A 20,114-nucleotide genomic window follows, 5' to 3' on the forward strand; every position below is an offset into this window, starting at 1 on the left:
CCCAGCTTGGGTCTTGCTCTGAGCGTTACGAGTTCGAGCCCTGCCCTTGGGTCCGTGCTGGGCGTTCATGTGTTCTTTTAGATTCCACATATTAAGTGAAATCACATGGCATGTGTCTTTATTAAATATACCTCAAATACTTGAGATAGTTTTCAAGATCGTTTTTTTTTTTTTTTCATACTAAATCTTCAAAAGGCATTAAGAATTCTCTGGAGTGCAAATGTATGTTACATCCATTTGGAGGCTAAATTTGAAAGGCTTCACCTCCAATCTATGGTCCCACCAAACAATAGGGTTAGCTACCAGGAAAATCTTTTATACTCCTTCGGTTCTGAAGTTTAAATTCAAGTTACAGGCATTTAAAAATTCAGTGGCATTAGTCACATCCCAAGTGCTCAATAGCCACGTGTGGCTGTGACCGCCACATTGGGCAACAAAGTCTGAGGCAACTTGAGGCGGGAGGAAGCTGTTTTAGATACAGAAATCAGGACGATGTCGTGCGAAGATGACACTGGGGCAGAGACACGCGCAGAACGAGAGAGGGGGTCCGCCGAGATGTGAGGGAACAGCATTCCGGGAAAACAGAAACACGAACCGCGTAGGTCCCGGAAGCGGGATCGTCAATCTCCCAACGCATGTGTGACCTTCAGCGTCTTGACCTGGGGAGTCTCTCCACGTGTTCTACGGATGACACATGATGCAGTGTCTCTCCAGTGCTTAGGGCGGCAAGTTCCCCAATTATGCCCGGTTTCCTGTTTCCATTGTTCATTAGAACAAAATATGAGGTTCATCTCCACGATTGTGAAAGGAGGGGCGCCTGGGGGGCTCAGTCAGTTGAGCGTCCGACTTGGCTCAGGTCATGCTCTCCCGGTCTGTGAGTTCGAGCCCCGCGTCGGGCTCTGTGCTGACAGCTCAGAGCCTGGAGCCTGTTTCGGATTCTGTGACTCCCTCTCTGCCCCTCCCCCGCTCATGCTCTGTCTCTCTCTGTCAAAAATGAATAAACATGAAAAAAATTAAAAAAAAAAAAAAAAAAGCATCCGACTTGGCTCAGGTCATGCTCTCCCGGTGTGAGTTCGAGCCCCGCGTCGGGCTCTGTGCTGACAGCTCGGAGCCTGGAGCCTGCTTCTGATTCTGTGTCCCCCTCTCTCTCCGCCCCACCCCTGCTTGTGCTCTGTCTCTGTCTTTCAAAAATGAATAAACATTTAAGAAATTAAAAAAAAAAAAGAAAGAAGTAAAAGGAATTTAGGCTCTCAGTCTGGTCTCAGGACTGAGCCGATCATCTCCCTCTGGCCACTAAAGAGAAATTACAAGAACAGGATGCCTGGGTGGCTCAGTCTGTTAAATGCCCGACTTCGGCTCAGGTCATGATCTCACAGTTTGTGGGTTCAGGCCCTGCGTCGGGCCCTGTGCTGATAGCTCAGAGCCTGGAGCCTGCATCAGATTCTGTGTCTCCCCTCTCTCTCTCTGCCCCCCAGCTCACACTCTGTCTCTCTCTCAAAAATAAAGAGAGAAACTTTTTTTGTTGTTTAACAAAAAGAAATTACAAGAATAAAATTTCTGGGTCCTATCTGGCAGCCAAGCACTGCGTGCCCTCACCCCACCCTTGTCCTTGAGAAAGGTTCACGGTGGCCATCTGCATTTAGCTAATCTCAGTGTTATTTTCTCTCGGCGGGTTTCTGGACAGCTAACACCTTTGACAACGATATCAGAAGTAGGTTTCCAAACAGCACTATCCAGAGCCCATTCAGAGAAATCTGAGCAAATGGATTAAAGCCTTCCTTATCTTTGCTTTTTCTTAGGCAAGTTAGACCGAGGTGTGTAAGTAAGCAGCTGAGTAATCTCAGCCAGGGACAAAAAGTCTAGGGGGGACCAAACAGCCAAGAGCTGAAAGGCCTCCCTGTTCAGGGAGCTCACAGGGCTTAGGAGAGAAATCAGGGAACAGATTCTTTCTGTATTCACACTTCTGCATCCCTGTGCAAGAAGCAAAACACTCAAATGCGTGTGCAGTATCCCTGAAGTGAATTAGAAAGGTCAAAAGGTTTAAGGTGACAAAAACAGATTTTGTTAGGGTGATTAGTTGAAAGGTTTTGGGTTGTTTTTTTTTTTTCCTTTTTTTTCTTTTCTTTTTTCTTTTTTTTTTTTTTGAGAGAGACAGAGACAGAGAATGAGCAGGGGAGGAACAGAGAGAGAGAGGGAGACACAGAATCCAAAGCAGGCTGCGGGCTCCGAGCTGTCAGCACAGAGCCCATCACGGGGCTCGAACCCACGAAGCGTGAGATCATGACCTGAGCCGAAATCAGACGCTTCACCGACTGAGCCCCCCAGGCGCCCCAAAAGGGTTTTTTGTTTCTTTCATTAAAGTTGTCGTTAATGATTAATAGTAATTAAAAGTTGTAACAGTGAAAAGCTGCCCAGCATCACTCATCATCAGGAAATTGCTAATCGAAAGCGCAGTGAGACATCACCACTCGCGTGGCCGAATGGCTGTCATCAAAAATGACAAGCAATTAACACGTGCTGGTGAGGATGCGGAGGAAAGGGAGCCCTCGCGAGCTGTTAGCGAGAATGCAAACTGGTGCGGCCACCGTGGGAAGCAGTATGGAGGGTCCTCAGAAAATGAAAAGTATAAATACTACGTGATCCAACAATCCCCGCTCTGGGCATGTATCCAGAGGGGATGAAATCACGATCTCGGAGAGATACCTGCACTCGCCTGTTCACAGCAGCAAGACCAGCGCTGTGTCATTTCACTTCCACGTGGAATCTGGAAAAGCCGAACTCCTAGAAGTAGAGTGAAGTAAGGGCCGGGGGGTGGGAGAAAGAAGGTACTGGACCAAAGGTACAAACTTCCAGTTGGAAGGTGAGTCAGCTCTGGGGATCTCGTGTGCAGCTTGGGGATTACGGTTAACCATTCTGGGTTATATCCTTAGCAGTTGCCAAGAGAGAGTTGCGTAAATGTCCTCACTGCTAATGCTGTGGCCGTAATAATTTTGTAATATATGTGTCCCAAATCAGTATGCAGTTTACCTTACTTACACAGTGTTTTATTTATATATATATATATGTATTTAAATATATATAATATATAATATCTAAAAATATATATATTTGTGCATATATAAATATATATTTATATACACATATAAATATATATTGATATACGTATATAAATATGTGTATATACACATATATATTTATATATGTATATAATGTATATTTATTTATATGTATATATAATATAATATAATAAATATAATATAATAATATAATATATAATATAATAATATATAATATTGTTATATACATTATAATATTATTAATATAATATAATTAATATAATATATTAATATGTATTATTAATATATTATAATATATTTTATGTATTATATATGATATAATAATATATAATATAATAAATATAATGTATATTTATTTATATGTATATAAATATATGTGTATATACACATATTTATATACATATATAAATATATATGTGTATATAAATATATATGTGTGTGTATATAAATAAATAAATATGTGTGTGTGTGTGTGTGTGTGAATGACATCTCAATGAAGCTATGGGGAACACTGCAAAACAAAAAAACTTGCCACTTTCCATTTAAATTTACTTCTGTCCAGTTTTTGCAGCTCTGTTGGCTTTGAGGAGGATAAATCCACACAGATGCTGAGCTCAGGCTTGACTCCCCACACCTCCCCTGAAATCAAGTCCCTTGAGCATGAGTGCTCCTATCTTGTTCACTAGGTACAACCCCAAAGCCTCATACGGAAGAAATGCTCCGAGAACATTCTTTGAACACGGAAGAGACAATGTTATGTAGGAAGTCATTGCCCAGGTTATAGGACAGAAGGAATGCAGAGAACAGGAAGTGTGTGCCTCAGCAGGGGGAAAGGGGGGTGTACGGGGCCTCAGAAAATGTGACCCCAGGTGCGCCTGGGTGGCCCAGTCGGTTAAGCATCCGACTTGTGATTTCAGCTCACGTCATGATGTCGTGGTCTGTGAGTTCGAGCCCCACGTCAGGCTCTGCGCTGGCCACATGGAGCCTGCCTGGGATTCTGTCTCCCTCCCTCTCTCTCTGCCCCTCCCCTGCTTGAGGTCTCTCTCTTTCTCTCAAAGTAAATGAACGTTTAAAAAAAATTTAAAAAGAAAAAAGAAAATGCGACCCGAAAAGCATTTCTGGAGTCAGCTGAGGAAGGAGGGTCCAGGAGTGTAAAAAGGACATCACGTGGCCCTAGGTTTTTATGTCCAGGGACGCAAGAGACTAGGGGTGCGATAGCACCTGCTCTCAGAGGTTCAGGGCACTTTGATCAGCACGTGTGTCCTCCTGAGGTTTGGAAGGTGCGGTAAATCAGGCGCTAGACTCCACCCCGTGCCCTTATCGACCATCGAACGCTAGAGGTGAGCCCGTGACCCTTGTCACCCAGACAAGCCACTGTGGTGCTTGTCTCCTCACAGCCTCGCCTCCTCTCTGCCCTCAGGGGAGAGTCCAGAGAAAGGTGGGAAGCAAGTGATTTCTCCTGACCCTCCAGCCCGTCCTCTGGACTCCCAGAAGTGTTGTCAGGAAGAAGGAGAGCAGACTTCCCTTGCCCCTTCAGAAGGATGATTGCAACTGAGTCCGAAGGAGAACGTCCAACCGTCAGAGCAAAACAGGCTGCCTCCCCAAGGGAGGTCAAGGGACCACATTGGTGGCATCATCGAGGGAAATCTCCACTGGAGATTGAGCTTGAACTTGATGACCTACCTCTCTAATAATAGCACACCTCCGTGAGCACAGCCAGCACCCAACGCCAACGCCAGCGGACCCAGAGCAGGTGCGCTCATTCCAACCTCTGAGCTGAGTCAGGACCACAGAGGCAGGTGGCCTTTTATCCCCTGGAAGCAGGGTGCCCCTACGATCAATCACACAAACTAGGACGCTCTTACAAATGAAAGGGGACGGTAATAACGTGGCCTGACAGGGCAGATCGGGAGCTATGGTGCTCTAAGTAGAGGGCGCCATTAACAAAAATGTGTGGACTCTTGGTGGGAGCCATAATACTGAACCACAGTGTTCATTAATGGCTTAACAATCTGCCTGGTGTGGGGCGCCTGGGTGGCTCTGTCAGTGAAGAGTCTGACTTCGGCTCAGGTCATGATCTCACAGTCGGTGGGTTCAAGCTCCGCGTGGGGCTCTGTGCTGACAGCTCGGAGCCTGGAGCCTGCTTCCGATTCTGTGTCTCCCCCTCTCTCTGCCCCTCCCCTGCTTGTGCTCTGTCTCTGTCTCTCAAAAATAAATAAATGTTAAAAAAAAATTTGTTTTAAATCTACCCGGTGCTATTAAAGACTGAGAATCTTCAATGAACCTAGCAGTAAATATAGCAATGTGATGTGTCATATAAAGACACTTAGGCTGGTAACTCTGGGGGGGACGGGTTATGATTCAAGGGGACTCCTCAGGTCTGGAGCGAGAAACACTAAGGAAAGGACAGTAGGAGGAGACATGTTTCACGTTGCATTTCCATAGATTTTTTTTTTCACATTTCTCCTTTTATTTTTATGTATTCATTCATTTATTTATTTACTTATTTATTTAAATTCAAGCCTACAGTGTAGTATGCTTTCAGGAGTAGAACCCAGTGGTTCATCACTTACAACACCCAGTGCTCATCCCAACAAGTGCCCTCCTTAATGCCCATCCCCCATTTAGCCCATCCCCCACCCACCTCCCCTCCAGCAGCCCTCACTTCGTTCTCTGTATTTTAACAGTCTTTTATGGTTTGCCTCCCTCTCTGTTTTTATCTTATTCTTCCTTCCATAGATACTTTTTTTTTTTAACATTCATTTCTTTTTGAGAGACAGAGAGAGGCAGAGCATGAGCAGGGGAGGAGGAGAGAGAGATACAGAATCTGAAGCAGGCTCCAGGCTCCGAGCTGTCAGCACAGAGCCCGACGTGGGGCTCGAACCCACGAACCACGAGACCATGATAACCCAAGCTGAAGTCGGACGCTCAACCGACTGAGCCACCCAGGCACCCCCCCCATAGAGACTTTTAAACACCCTTAAAATAAGACTAAAAAAAGCTTCAACTGTTTATGCCAAATTATATGATTTTTTTTCTTTTGTTTGCAGCAGTTTGGGGGTGCCTGGAATAGAATTTGGGGGGAGGAAAATCTCCCTGCCGCATCCAACCGTGCTGGCATTGCCACGTTTTACAACCATGCAAACCTCGGGTCCTCATCCATAAAGCCAGCCCCGAGACCTCTGCCCCCGGGACTCCATCCAGCTTGGCCCTCTGAGACTTCACACTCCTGCTGAACTTGGACATCAGGCCAAGCCCCGCAGACCCACCAGGGTGATTCACTTAAAAGGGTTAGCAAATAACCATGACTTAGTAATGCATCAGTGTGCACACCTAGGAGTCATGTCTGTCCAAACAGCTTTATGATCATCTGCTCTCTCACTCTTTTCCACCGGCTTCCTATTTCTCTCCCCTCTCCAGGGCTCCTAAAGACTCACACTGGAATAGCTTGCAAATTCCCGTCTTTTCTGATTGGGCCCATTGAATGGGGCCGTCACAGTGTCTTCACAAATGGCATTTCCATTAACATTTTCTATTTCTGTCCACTCGGGGCACCTAAAGATTTCCCACCAAGATTTACATTGACTATTTTAAGAAAGTGCTTTTAAAAAGCCAACGCGTTGGCTAAGTTTAAATCTGACTTTCTCAAGGGATGCTTAAAAGAAATATACTAGGGTTTGTTTTTTTTTTTTCAAGAACCTTTGTAAGTTCAAAATAACATTCCAAAAGGAGTCACTAGAAAAACATTCAGGGTAAGAGGGAAAATTTTTTTTTTTTTTTTTTTTTTTTGCAGACCTGGCTACAGCTTAATGTTTGTTCTCTGTTTGTTTTTTGACACAGAAAAGTCAAATAGCTATAAGAGTCAGATAATAACTGGGGAAAAAAAATGGGCTGTGCTTCTCACATCCAGAATATTTACAAAAGAGGGAGGAGTCGATCCACTGAATGTCGAGATCCATTATTCAGTAGGCCAGGTAGAAAGAGAAGATTTTTGACAAATGGTGGATCAAAGGCAGGGCTTTGGAGATTCTCTTAGATCTTACAGCAGCAACGTCGCAGCCATATTTGAACTGTGCCAACTGGAACTTTCCATCGGGCTAATGACCCACGACCTTCTGATGCCATTGCCTTGTGGAATGCCTGATATGCTCTGACAGCTGCCAGTCAGGAAGATAAACCATGGATGATTACTTCAACCAAAAACATAGAGCTGAAGGGATTGTCTCCCTAGGCATAGGGACAGATCTCTGCTGGCAGAGGAGGGCGAATGATGTCTCAGTGAGGATCGGGTTTTGCTGCTAAAACTAATAAAACCCTCATCCTAGGGGCCAGGGGGCCAGGGGGAGGCTTACAGCTGGTGGGGCAGCACCACAATGTCATCAGGGACCTAGACCTTGATGGTTTCCTCTGCCACTTTGAGCGTATGACTTCTAGTCTTCAGATTCACCTCATGGTCCTAGAGAGCTGCCAGGCTACCATCCATTACAACTGCATCCCAAGTAGGAGGAGAGAGAAAGTGGGGGAAGTGTGGTCCTTCTCTTTTGGACGATGTCCCAGGAATCCTAGATGACACTTCCATTCTGTCCCGTCGGCCAGAGTGTGGTCACGTGGCAATTATCAGCCACAACGGAGGCTGAGAGTTGGGTGCCCAGGGGTCTCTTTCATATATCGAGCCTACAGTGTGCCTTTTCTTATCTTCCAGCGGCAGCAGCTCGCCTGAAGTCAGCGTTGTAGCCTGGAAAAGGCTGGATGAGCCTTTGCTCACCACTGGACATAAAAAATAATCTGCATGTTCGAAAAGGATGTGCTGAACTCGTGACCTGTAATAAACGGTTACTGCTCAGTCTTTAAAACGCAGGTAAGAGTCTTCTCCTGTGCTTTTTCCAGAAACGAATAAGCCAAGAAAGCCCATGGTACAGTCTCATAATGATGTGGGGTCTTCAAGTGACTTTTTCTTTAAGGTTTTATTTTATTTTTAAGGAATCTCCACACCCAACGTGGGGCTCGAACTCACAGCCCGAGATCAAGAGTCACACACTCCGCCGACCGAGCCAGCCAGGCGCCCCTCTTTCAGTTTTTAACACATGATACTCAAAGGGGTTCTTTCACACCAAAATCTATAATGATGAAAATGAAGGAGTTATTTGGGAGTAAGTGTGTCCATTATTTATATACTCTGGAAGGAAATGCATGCTGGTCACAAAACCATTGACTGAAGCCACTGTCAACAAGAAACTCTAATAATATGGCCCCGGTAGGGTTTTTTAAGTGTTTTTTTTTTCTCTCCCCCCAGCTTTATCGGGGTATAATTGACGAACAAAATAGTGAGATATTTAATGTATACAATGTGATCATTTGATAGACGTGTATGTTGTGAAAGGGATTCACCCCATCACGTAACACATCCCTCTCCTTTATTTGTGATTTGTTGGTGAGAACATATAAGTTCTATTCTCTTAGCAATTTTCAGTGGTGCAATACAACATTATCCACACAGTCATCGTGTTATACATTAAATTCTCCTATCTTATTTATTTTACAACCATCTCTCCCTACTTCCCCCCCTCCCCGTCCCTGACCACTTTATAAGCCTCTGTTTCTGAGCTCAACTTTTTTGGGGTTTTGTTTTGAGACTCTTCCTACTTCGCACTCCCTCCAGTAGGCAGATTCTTTTTTTTAATGTTTATTTTTGAGAGAGAACACAAGCTTTATTTTTGAGAGAAAGAGAGAGCACAAGTGGGGAAGGGACAGAGAGAGAGAGAGAGAGAGAAACAGAATCCGAAGCGGGCTCCAGGCTCTGAGCTGTCAGCACAGAGCCTGACGCAGGGCTCGAACTCATGAACCCTGAGCTGAAGTCAGATGTAACCGACTGAGCCACCCAGGCGCCCCTCCAGTAGGCAGATTCTTGATGTCCTGGAAGGAAAGTGTCTTCATCTTGGGCTTTTCCACCTCCTCCTCCTCCTCCTCACCCTTATGCCCAGAGGCACGTAACCTGATGTGGATAAATAGGTTCAGAAACCTCTGGAAACTGCATGTCAACTTGTGTGTACTTGCATATTTGCAGTGGGAGCAGGACGCTCAGCAGATTCTCAAAAAGGTCTGTGCTCCTTAAAACTGCTGCCCTGCTGGTTTGTACTTCAGCCATGCAGACACCCACCCCCAGGCCACACACACAGGGTTATCTTGTTGCCTCCAAGTCTACCAGGGGACAAGGAGAGAAGGCATCCCGGGTAGAGAGAAGCGCCGCGAACCTGGTAAACTCCTGCTTTGCTTCAATATTTCAGCACAAAACCTGTCTTCTCTGTAAAACTGACCCCTCCGAGCAGATGGGGGCTTTCTTTGTTCAGTTTAAGCTGCCTGCACCTTGGTTCATCATACTGCATTGTCACTGTTTGCCTGTGTTGTGATTGACTTTTCGTATACGTATCACCTATGACCACAACTGGCACATTCCAGTGAGCTTCCAGTGGGTGGGCATATGGATGATGGATGGATGGATGGATGGATGGATGGACGGACGGACAGATGGATGGATAGATGGATGAAGGATGGATAGATGGGTGGATGGACAGACGGATAGATGGATGAAGGATGGGTAGATGGATGATGGATTGATGGATGGATGGGTGGATGGATAGACGGACGGACGGACAGATGGATAGATGGATGAAGGATGGGTAGATGGATGATGGATGGATGGATGGATGGATGGATGGATGGACGGACGGACGGACAGATGGATAGATGGATGAAGGATGGGTAGATGGATGATGGATGGATGGATGGATGGATGGATGGATGGACGGACGGACAGATGGATAGATGGATGAAGGATGGATAGATGGGTGGATGGACAGACGGATAGATGGATGAAGGATGGGTAGATGGATGATGGATTGATGGATGGATGGGTGGATGGATAGACGGACAGACTAAAGGATAGATGAACCTTCTCTTCTCATTGCTGCTTCAGCATTAGCCACAGATCCCTTCTGTTCCCTATCAGATCAATCATTTCCCTAACTCAGGGCTAACATTAATAGCAATGCCTGAGACTGCTGAAGGTTTAGGCTTTAAAATACACAATCCTGGGGCGCCTGGGTGGCTCAGTCAGTTAAGCGTCCAACATCAGCTCGGGTCACGATCTCACAGTTTGTGGGTTCGAGCCCTGCGTCGGGCTCTGTGCTGACAGACTTCAGATGCTGTGTCTCCCTCTCTCTCTCTGCCCCTCCCCTGCTGGCACTTTGTCTCACTCTCAAAAATAAATAAAAACATTAAAAAAAATTTTTTTTAAATACACAATCCTGATTTATTGAACTTCGGTCCACCCGTTTCTGTTTTCTCCGGACGAATCCTAGAGCCGCAGCGATATTCTTTAAATGGGCTCCGTTCCGCTCCTTAACCAATAGTATCTTCTTTTTGACGGGGACTGCTTCGTAACTCTGCTTTTTTGCAGAAGGAAAAGGAGCTTCCGGGCTCTGGCGGATCTGAATGTAGCACCATTTTTCACAAGTTGTTTTCGCTTTAGCAACTCTACGTGGCTCTCTGTCAATCGCCAGTCCTCACCCTCGACAGTAACTGGATTTTTTAAAAAAAATGGTCTATTTGGTTCCTTCCTGGGGTTTGACTGAGTTTTAAGTTTGCGGTGCTGAGTGGCATGTTTTAGATGTGCTTGCCCCCGGGAGCTGATGAACTTTGCCTTCCACGTCGACAAACCACGAAGGACAGAAGAACCGGGAGAGGCAGGAGTTACTGTCTGGCAAGCCCAGAGTCTGCCTCTGCCTGGAGCGGCGTTTTGGATACAACTCATTATTTGTGGAAATGGTGTGTTCCACAGGCAAAAATAGCTTTTTAAAAAAAGCACCAATCTGTACCCTCCTGAAGTCATGTCAAAATGGATGCAGGGTTTCTCATGGAAAGGAGAACCATTTTATTATGGCCTGAAGGGTCCTCGTGTACTTGGCCTTGCCACATGAAGCCTAGTCTAGGCGGCTTTAGGGTCCAGAACAAGCGAATAGAGGCTTAATGATGAGGTAATGAGAACAGAGGTCACGGGTGGGAAACAAGTTTTCTATTTGCAGCCACACAGCCATGGGAAAGTCTCACCCAGAGACCATCAACCAACGGAAAAAAAAAAAAAAAAACATTGAAAACGGAGAAGAATGTGGGAACTTTCCCTTACCTGATCTTAAGCACAGAGGGACACCGGACTTTAAATAATAAAATCAAACCGTAGAGGTCAGCTTCATATGAGAATCAGCAAAGGGAAACACAAAGAGGAGGCGAAAAAGAGGGGAGGGAGTAAACGGAGAAGAGGGAGCTTTTGTAATTGTTTTAATCACTGGCCTATATTGTTACTCTCCGCAAAGACACGAAGCACAGATAGGTTGAGTAACCTGCCTAAAGTCAACACAGCTAGCTGGGAGAGGAGCCAGGATTTGAACCCCAGCAGCCAGGCTCCAGGGTCTGCCATGATGGGGGTGTGAGGGAGGGCTTGGGAAAGCTGAGTGTTCCAGCTCTGACCCCCATACTGCAGACTGACTATTTGTATCCCTTCAGGATTCACGTGTTGACAGCTGACTCCTGATGGGAGGCTGGGCCTTGGGGTGGTCAGGTCACGAGGGCAGAGCCCGCACAAATGGCCTCAGTGCCTGCAGAAAGGAGGGTCCTTCGGCCATGTCAGGACACAGCGAGAAGGCGATTCAGATATGGAATCTTCCAGTGCCTTGATCTGGGACTTCACAGCCTCCAGAACTGTGAGAAATAAGTCTCTGTTGTGTCTAAGCCCCTCAGTCTATACAGTGTTCTGTTTGTAGCAGCCAGACGGGGCTGAGAGCGCACAGAGCGCCCATTCCGAGTCCCATTCTGAGTCCCCTTCCGAGTCGAGCTGCCCACACTCCACTCACACCACTGGCTCTTGGTAGAGCACCTCTGAATGCCCAGCTCAGCTCATCGCCCCTCACCCAGGGATGAGCCCGGCCTAACCCTCCCAACCTATGTGACCTGGTGTCCTGTCCCCGGGGGGCCTGGTGCCCCATGTCCAATAGGAACATCCAGGAGTTCTCTGCCCACACCTGCCGTCAACACACCTGGCCTGGCGCTTTGATCAGTTCACGTCCACGTTCCTGTCCTAAGCCGATGGAGTCCCTGGCGGGATATAGCGAGAGAAACACATCCCGACTTGGATCTCGGCACTTAGGGTTCAACAGAAACCAGCGCTGAGAGAACGTGTTGAAGATCAATGGAAACGCAGCTAGTCCTCAGTGGGGACGTGCACAGTGGGGTCGGAGGCCAATGCTGAATGGACTCCGTTCCGATCCCATCGCTGTCGAAACCTAGAAGTTTCGGCCAAGCCGGTAAACCCTGCGGGGCGAACACTCCAGCCTCCGTAGCGGCTGGATGTCTGCAGGTGGAAACAGCACACAGTGACTTCTTGACTAGATGGAGGGATGTTTCCAACCTGAACATCTGCCTTGAGGAGACTCGACTGTATTGGGAAAATGTTGTTTTGTAGATGATACACTGTAAATCACTTCTCTGCCCGAAAAGATCTAATCTAATCACAGGCTTTGCCTCTGGTTCGGAAGACGCGGTCAGGGAGAGGCCTGGGTTTGAGTTAAGCTGTGCTGAGGAGTGGAGTGGATACAGTGATGGAACATCCGGACCCCCCCAGCTCCTGGGAGCATTGGGGGCCGGTGGGATCTCAGCTGCATATCATTCAGGCATTTGCTCCCGGCCGAACAGAATTGCCCATGGTTTCATACGCTCCCAAGGGGCCCGTGTGTTCACTGCCTGCTCCTTGGAGACAGGGGGGATGAAAAGGCCTCTCAAGGCAGGACACCTGGAATGGAGGAGCACCCCCATTCCAGAGCGGGCTGGGGTTCAGGACCAGGAGTAAGGAGAGGAAGCCTTGGTTCGTCTCGGGTACCGTATTTAAGGGGGCGCCAAAGATCTCAGGAATCAGGGTGTATACGATTTTAATGTGGCGTTTTCCTTACATAATGCAAAAAACATCCATGATAGTTAGCAAAATTGCAAACCCAGGCTGACCTCAACAGGGCCAGGATTAGGGTGAGGAGACTAAAGTTGAGTCCTACAGGTGCACGGTGAAATTCAGACTTTGTTCAAACTTTGTGTATCGTGGATTATTCTTTTTAATATTAGCTTAAAGCTATTTAAACGCTGCCTTAAAACCTTACGTATCTTGCCTGCTGAGTTTTCTGGCACCCCTTACATATTACCCCCAGGCAAGACTTCGTCACCCTGGTCCCCAGCTGGGGTCTACTGATCCCACGTCAGGGTAACTGACCCCTGCCCCCATGCTGCCTGCTGTCCTCACTCCCTGTAGGATTTATTCCTAAGCTGCACCCAGTAAGCCTCCTGTATCCACACCTCACGATGTCTAGGTCGGTTTCCTGGGGAACCTTACTGAGAATGAGGAGACAGCTCGGTAGCATAGAAAGCTTATATGGTGGGCAAACCCAAGTTCGAGGCTCAGCCCCACAATTCACTGAAAGCGTGGTCCGAGGCAAGGCAAGCTGTTTTCCTCCGGTGCAAAATGAGAACAACGATGCCTGTCGTCCATCTCATCCTGGAGCACTGTGAGGAGTACACGAGCTGATGCAGGCAAGGAATTTCATTCCGTGTCTGGCAAATAACAGGTGTTTGGGAAACAGGACTCCCCCTCCCTGGTTTCATCCTCACCGGCCCTTAAGCAGGCTGAAGAGATCATCAACATGACCCAGTGCAACAAGACTGGAAACTTCGGCAAAGGGATGACAGCGTCTCACTCTGTGTGTGTGTGTGTGTGTGTGTGTGTGTGTGTGTGTGTGTTTGCCAAACGAGCCTGGGTGCATCCTTCTCCAGCTAAATCAACGCGCTTCATCCTTTTGGCTGCTGGTAATCTGACCCAGTGCTTCCCGGTGAGATCCTAACGTGTGAGGTCTTGCTTCTTAGCCGTCTCGAAATATCTGTGATTAGGGACCATTAGGGACTGGGGTGCCTGCCATTCTCTTTACGGCCGAGGAGGAAGTCCCCATGTGCCACTATCAGGGGCGAGACGGCATCTGTCAGCCGCCACAAATCCGCAGGCTCATTCAGACCCAACGCCAATCTTGCGGACTTTATCTCCGTTCCCCCAAATGCCTCAGACTGTTTGCTTCTCGCTGATAGGGGAATCTGGAATCTCATTTTCTCAATGGCCAGATGATTCCTAAATAGCAAGAAACTGAGATAGGTGTTACGGAGTGTCAAGGAAATCAGGAAAACCAAACAGAGGATACAGCCCCCTCTTTGAAGGAGCTTCCAGCCTTCCAGTAGGGGAGAGAGAGTAAACAGACGTGAGACCAGCAAAATCCATAACCGTCTCCCCACATGCTGCCTGGCAGAACCCTTCAGGGGGCTCATGTGACGCCTCCGCCCAGCTCTCCTGCACCAGCCCCTCCCTCCACCCCAGACAGAAGTCACTTCTTTCTATTTCTGTAGCTAATTGCAACACTATCACGGTAGCATATTAGCGTATACAAGAACAGACACATAAAAGCATCTTGAAATGCTATTCCCATCTCTAGAAGCTTTACTTCAAATGTGATTGGCTACACCCACTCTTGTGCATCTTTTTGTCTCGTCCATGGTATTTGTGCAACATGGGTGCTCAGTAGATGCTGGCAAAGGAATGGTACCTCTAGGAAAGGCCAGAAACCCCGAGTGTAGAAAGGAAGAACCTGTTTCCAGGAGAGGTGAATTTTTTTTTTCTGAGATGGTGTTTTTTTTTTTTTAATGTTTATTTATTTTGAGAGATAGTGAGCAGGGGAGGGGGAAAGAGAGAGGGGTGGGGGGTAGAGACAGAATCCCAAGCAGGCTCCGCACTGTCAGTGTGCAGCTGGACGTGGGCCTTGAACCCACGGACCGTGAGATCATGACCTGAGCTGACATCAAGAGTCACGCTTAACCGACTGAGCCACCCAGGTGCCCCTCTGAGACACCAACATGTTCCTCTGGAGTCAGAGTTACAAACCGGAGCTCTAAGGGCCACATTCAGCCTCCGTACACATTTACTGGGCTGGCAGGGCGTTGTGAGGTTTGAAATCTAAATTGCTAGCAGACCCATCCCCCAACATTTGCCATCCTTCCTTGTCTGTCCTCTAGGCCTGGGACAGATACCTGGCTCCCAGGGCCATCTGGCTTCTCCTGCTCTGCAATAGCCTGTCCACAGCCGCTTCCCTCTCTGGAGGTAGACCTGTCTGGCCAGAACACCTGGAGCCTTAAGTTAACTTCTCCTTAATTTCTCAGCCCTGTCCCTAAACGTAAGTAGGGTGAACACTCCTCGTTCCGAGCCAAAACCAGAGCTGGGGAGACCAGGGAGGTAGCCGTGATGGAATGCAGACCATGAAACAATGCTGGTTTGTTGGTTTGTTGGTTTGTCTTCCTGTGAATCCTGACAGCCGCCTTGCGATGAGTTCTTTATCCCCACTTTACAGATGAACAAGCTGAGGCTCAGAGAGGCTATACACTTGCCCAAAGCTACAAAGCCGGGAAGTAGCAGAGACACATTTCAGAGCCACTTCTGCATGGAGCCCCCACCCCTAATCTTGTCCCACTTGGAGCTGCCAGTGAGAGAGGCAGCCCCAGGGCAATGGGGCAGCCTCCATTAACAAGGGCAGAGCTGGGGAGGAGGGCGACACGTGTTCTGAGCAGCACGGGGCTTTGCATGCAAGTAATTCCTGTTTATCTGCAGTAAGGCAGGCCCGTCATGTGCAGATAATCCAAAAATAGTTTCTAATTTTTCTTGGGATAAATATAAATTTTTTTGGCAACAGACACCCCCTTCAAAGCGTGTTTTGATTAGAGTTACACGAAAAGGGGTTCTTATTCTCTGAGGATTTGCCAACTCACGGGCGAAAGGGAATTGAGAAGCATGCCGGCCGCTTTCTCTCCTGCCCACCAGCAAGTCTGTGGACGAGCTGCACAGCTGTCCATGAAAGGCCACCGGGTGGAAGGAGGTCATGGGGGCTGCGGCTGAGTGTCTGCCACTCTTGAACAGGAAACCCAACTCAACCTTCCTCACTTCGCAGACGTTTCTTAGGAAACAAAGATCTGGTTGGGAAGCATCTTGGCCAAGGTCACAAGGCAAGTTTGCACAGAATTGGAACTTAGAATGTAGAGCCCTTGGCTTTTCAGTACTAGCCCTCCTCCCTGATCCTAACGTTGGACTGCTCCAGAGTGAGGAATGACCAGGAATTGGGGTAAAGAGGTGTCTGTCTGCATACGGTTCAAAGTATGGGCCCAAAATAGGAGGGGCAGAAAATGGCAGGTGGGCAATGCTCTGTTCTAGACCCGGAAACCAGACTTCCTTGAATACCCTACTTCTGAAAAGTAATGAGCCAATTGGAGGCAACAGTGAGGCAGTTTCAGTAGTGTGGACGGGGCTGAAACTTGGAGTCCAACAGACCTATCTGATTTGGGGCACAAAACCTATCCTGGCTTTCCCTCAACTACAAAATTCAGTTACCATGAGAACTCCCAGGAGTGCCTGGCGGTCTTGAGGGTTCATGTAGCCCCTGTGGGTGCATCTGGCTTCTGTCAAGTGATTTATTGATTAAATTTAGTGATTTACTGGTGGGTCACTTTTCCTTCATCCAAACATCTCCAGTAGATGAAAGGGAAGTTAATAAATTGTCCCACAAAAGAAAAACAACATGTATCCTCTCTGTCCCTCAGACTCCAAACCCATACTCTTCTGTGCCACCATTAGATGGTGATGGCAGAAGTGGTGACAGAGCTGGACAGGGGACATGGGGAGAGGAAGGAGCAGGAAGTGAAGCCACCCTCAACCATTGTTTTCTGAGTTCACATGCTCTAGTAGACCAACGTTGACCAAAGTCATCCAAGGCAAACAGGAGGACCATTGTGACTGGAAGCGTTAAACCAATGGGTGCCATGTTTCTGTCTCCACAATGGGATCTGAGAAAGCCAGGAGTTGACCATCAACGTAGTCTTAACTCTCAATTACTTGATCTAAGTTGATCTTCAGGAATAACCCAGGAACTGGTCAGAAAGGATTCAGTAATCCCATTTGGCAGATAAGCAAATTGACATTCAAAGAAGTTAAGTGATTTCTCCAAGCAAACAGGGCATGTATGATAGAACCGCTGTTCTAACCTCTGGTGGACTGGAAGGGGCTGTTCACTCACCTCATAACTGCTTGAGGACAGTCTGTCTCTCATTTATCTTTGTGCCCTCAGTGCTTAGCGGACAATAGGCAAGCATTTGTTGAGGGAATGGGTTTCCTATATATCATGCTACTATGCGTATATTTGAAGAATCCACTATAACGAATCCCCACGCCTTGTCATCTCAGTAGCGGAAAATCTCTGTGTCTAGAAACTGAGCCAAGGATAAGTCAGTGTGACAAGTCTTTTTTTAGCCATATTAAAGAGGTTTAGTACAAATGTTCTTACCTAATCATAATTCCTCAATCATTTACAAAGTTATTATTTGCCCACTTTCTAAATATAATCAAGAGGCCTGAATTCTCTAATTTCCTAGGGGAAATGGAAGTAACATAGCATCACCCGATGACATAATTTCGATGTATTTAGGTACAACAGAACGAGAAGCTGAGTGAACCGGGCATGTCTTTGTAATTAACATTGCCAACTTTGGGGTTTTATCTGGAGCCCTCCAGTTTCGTAGTCCTGTAAAATATCGTATTTTGGAAAAAGGAAGTTCCCTTCAGGGGAGAAAAAAAAAAAAGTCCTGTGTTTCTTATTTCAAGATAACTCTGCCCTCCAACCTCTCTGAACCCATCGCCTCTGGTCTTTGGCTTGCATTCTTGCCTATGTATGATGCGTCCCCCTGTCCATTCACTTTCTTGCCAGACCGTCTATGTAGACAAGAACTCTAAAGCCAAGTGTAGGAAGACAGGAGGAGGGGAGATGTCAGTAGTTTCGCGCTATGAAGGAGCACTGACCTGACCCCTGAGTCTGAACTCTTTGACATCACCCACTCAACATGGAAGCTGATTAAGTAGGAAGCAGCTGCGTGCCGTGATTCTGTGCCATTCTGTTAGGTTTTAGAGGTGAGATTCCGGTGAGGAAGAAGGCAGGGGGGAATAGGAGGTAGTATAGATTATCAGAGGGAGTGTCTGAGTTTGCTGGGGCTGTTACAACAAAATACGACAGGCCAGGGGGCTGAAACAACAGACATTTACTCTCTCACAGTTCTGGACGCCAGAAGTCTAAGATTCAGGTGGCCACAGGGTTGGTTTCTTCTGAGGCCTCTCTCCTTGGCTTGTAGGTGGCCACCTTCTCCCTGTGTCTCCACTTGGTCTTCCCTTTGTGCATATATGCCCCTGGTGTCTCTCTGCATGTCCTAATCTCTTCTTTTTATACATACATTTTTTCTTTAATTTTAGATAGCACACATGCACAAGTAGGGGAGGGGGCAGAAGGAGAGAGAGAGAGAGAGAGAGAGAGAGAGAGAGAGAGAGAGAGAGAGAGAGAATCTTAAGCAAGCTCCACACTCAGCGCAGATCCTGATGGAGGGCTTGATCCCATGACCCTGGGATCATGACCTGAGCCAAAATCAAGAGTCAGACGCTCAACCAACTGAACCACCCAGGTGCCCCCTAACCTCTTGTTTTTTTTTTTATTTTAATTTTTTAATGTTTATTTTTGAGAGAGAGAGACAGACAGACAGAGTCGGGGGAGGGGCAAAGAGAGAGGGAGACACAGAACCCGAAGCAGGCTTCAGGCCCTGAGTGGTCAGCACAGAGCCCAACATGGGGCTCAAAACCATGAACTGTGAGTTCATGACCTGAGCCGAAGTCAGACGCTCAACCTACTGGGCCACCCAGCTGCCCCCTAACCTCCTGTTCTTACAAGGACACCAGCTGGTTGGATTAGGGCCCACTACATCAACCTTGTTTGATTTAATCACCTTCTCCAAAGACCATCACATTCTGAAGTACTGAGAGTTAGGCTTTAACATATGAATCTTGAGAGAATACAGTTTAGCCCATAACAGGGGGATGTGTACATACACCAAAGTCAGGCTTCATCTTCACCAATTTTTTCAAGGCAGATTTAGACATTGGACCCAGGAAAACGGAAAACAAAATATGTTTTCTAAGAGCATTGTACACTGGTAAATGTTTAACAACTGTAGGTCAGGCAAAGGGGAAGCCACGATTTGTAGTGTTTGTCAATTTCTGTGGTGTGACCATCCCTACCTCCATATATTTCAAGTTAGCACTGTGGTGTCACTGAACACAGGGCTGGGAAGCGATTCAAACAGGCAAATCTCACCAACACACCTGTTAATAATGGGAAGGGGAAGTGATGCTGTGTTGTCCTGGCCAGCTTCCTTCTTGCCATAGTTGTGTCTGGCTCAAAGTCCTTCCTTACTCCCTATAAGCTACTGGTTCTCTAATTTAGCAAACTGGAGATCTATACATCTAAACATTTCCCGTTTCCCTTCATCTGGACCTGCAACGTTTTAGTATCGATACACAAAATCCTTGATAGAACCCATCTCAACTCTCACTACTGGACAGACCATCTCTTAGAATGATCATGGGGGAAAGGTGGCAGATGTAAGAAAATGTTCAACAATCTCCAAAAAGGGAATTGAACTGATAAATCAAAGGAAATTCCCCTCCCTTCAGTAACAGTTACTGAAATAATCATAGGCAACCTAATCTCTAAGGTGTATTTTCAGTACTCTTTAGAGGATTTTACATTTATGAGGCTAGTCCTGGAAAGGAAGCAATCTGATGTTAGAAAATACTTACTAGCAATTAAAAAATGATAAATGCATTTTAAAGTAAAATATATGCTGTGCATAGCAAATTCATGTAATTATAGTACAAGTTCCAAAAGCTTCCCCATAGCTTGGAGTATAGGAGAGAAACATGATAAAGTGTTAAAAAGATGACAAGCATGGGAGGAATGACCCAGAAGCTCCAGTATTTCTGTGGAACAAGAATTCCAGAAAGAGAGATCAGAATGTTCAAAAGATTAATACTGAAAAGAAATA

General features: G+C 46.8%; 1 long non-coding RNA gene across 3 annotated transcripts in view; it reads left to right on the forward strand.

Moving 5' to 3' along the window:
• The window catches only part of LOC109494198, an 89,308-nt gene that overhangs the window by 59,460 nt on the left and 9,734 nt on the right, over window positions 1–20,114 (forward strand). The window contains exons 2-3 of one of the 3 annotated variants that reach the window (XR_006589301.1): window positions 7,780–7,935; window positions 10,534–11,260. This is a non-coding gene — a long non-coding RNA (uncharacterized LOC109494198). Of the gene's footprint in view, window positions 1–7,779; window positions 7,936–8,057; window positions 9,638–10,533; window positions 11,261–20,114 lie in introns of those variants that run through there. The other 2 variants (XR_006589302.1, XR_002148850.3) reach the window with 2 other exon arrangements.

This window comes from Felis catus, chromosome E1 (assembly GCF_018350175.1).
Source record: "Felis catus isolate Fca126 chromosome E1, F.catus_Fca126_mat1.0, whole genome shotgun sequence".
NCBI lineage: Eukaryota > Metazoa > Chordata > Mammalia > Carnivora > Felidae > Felis > Felis catus.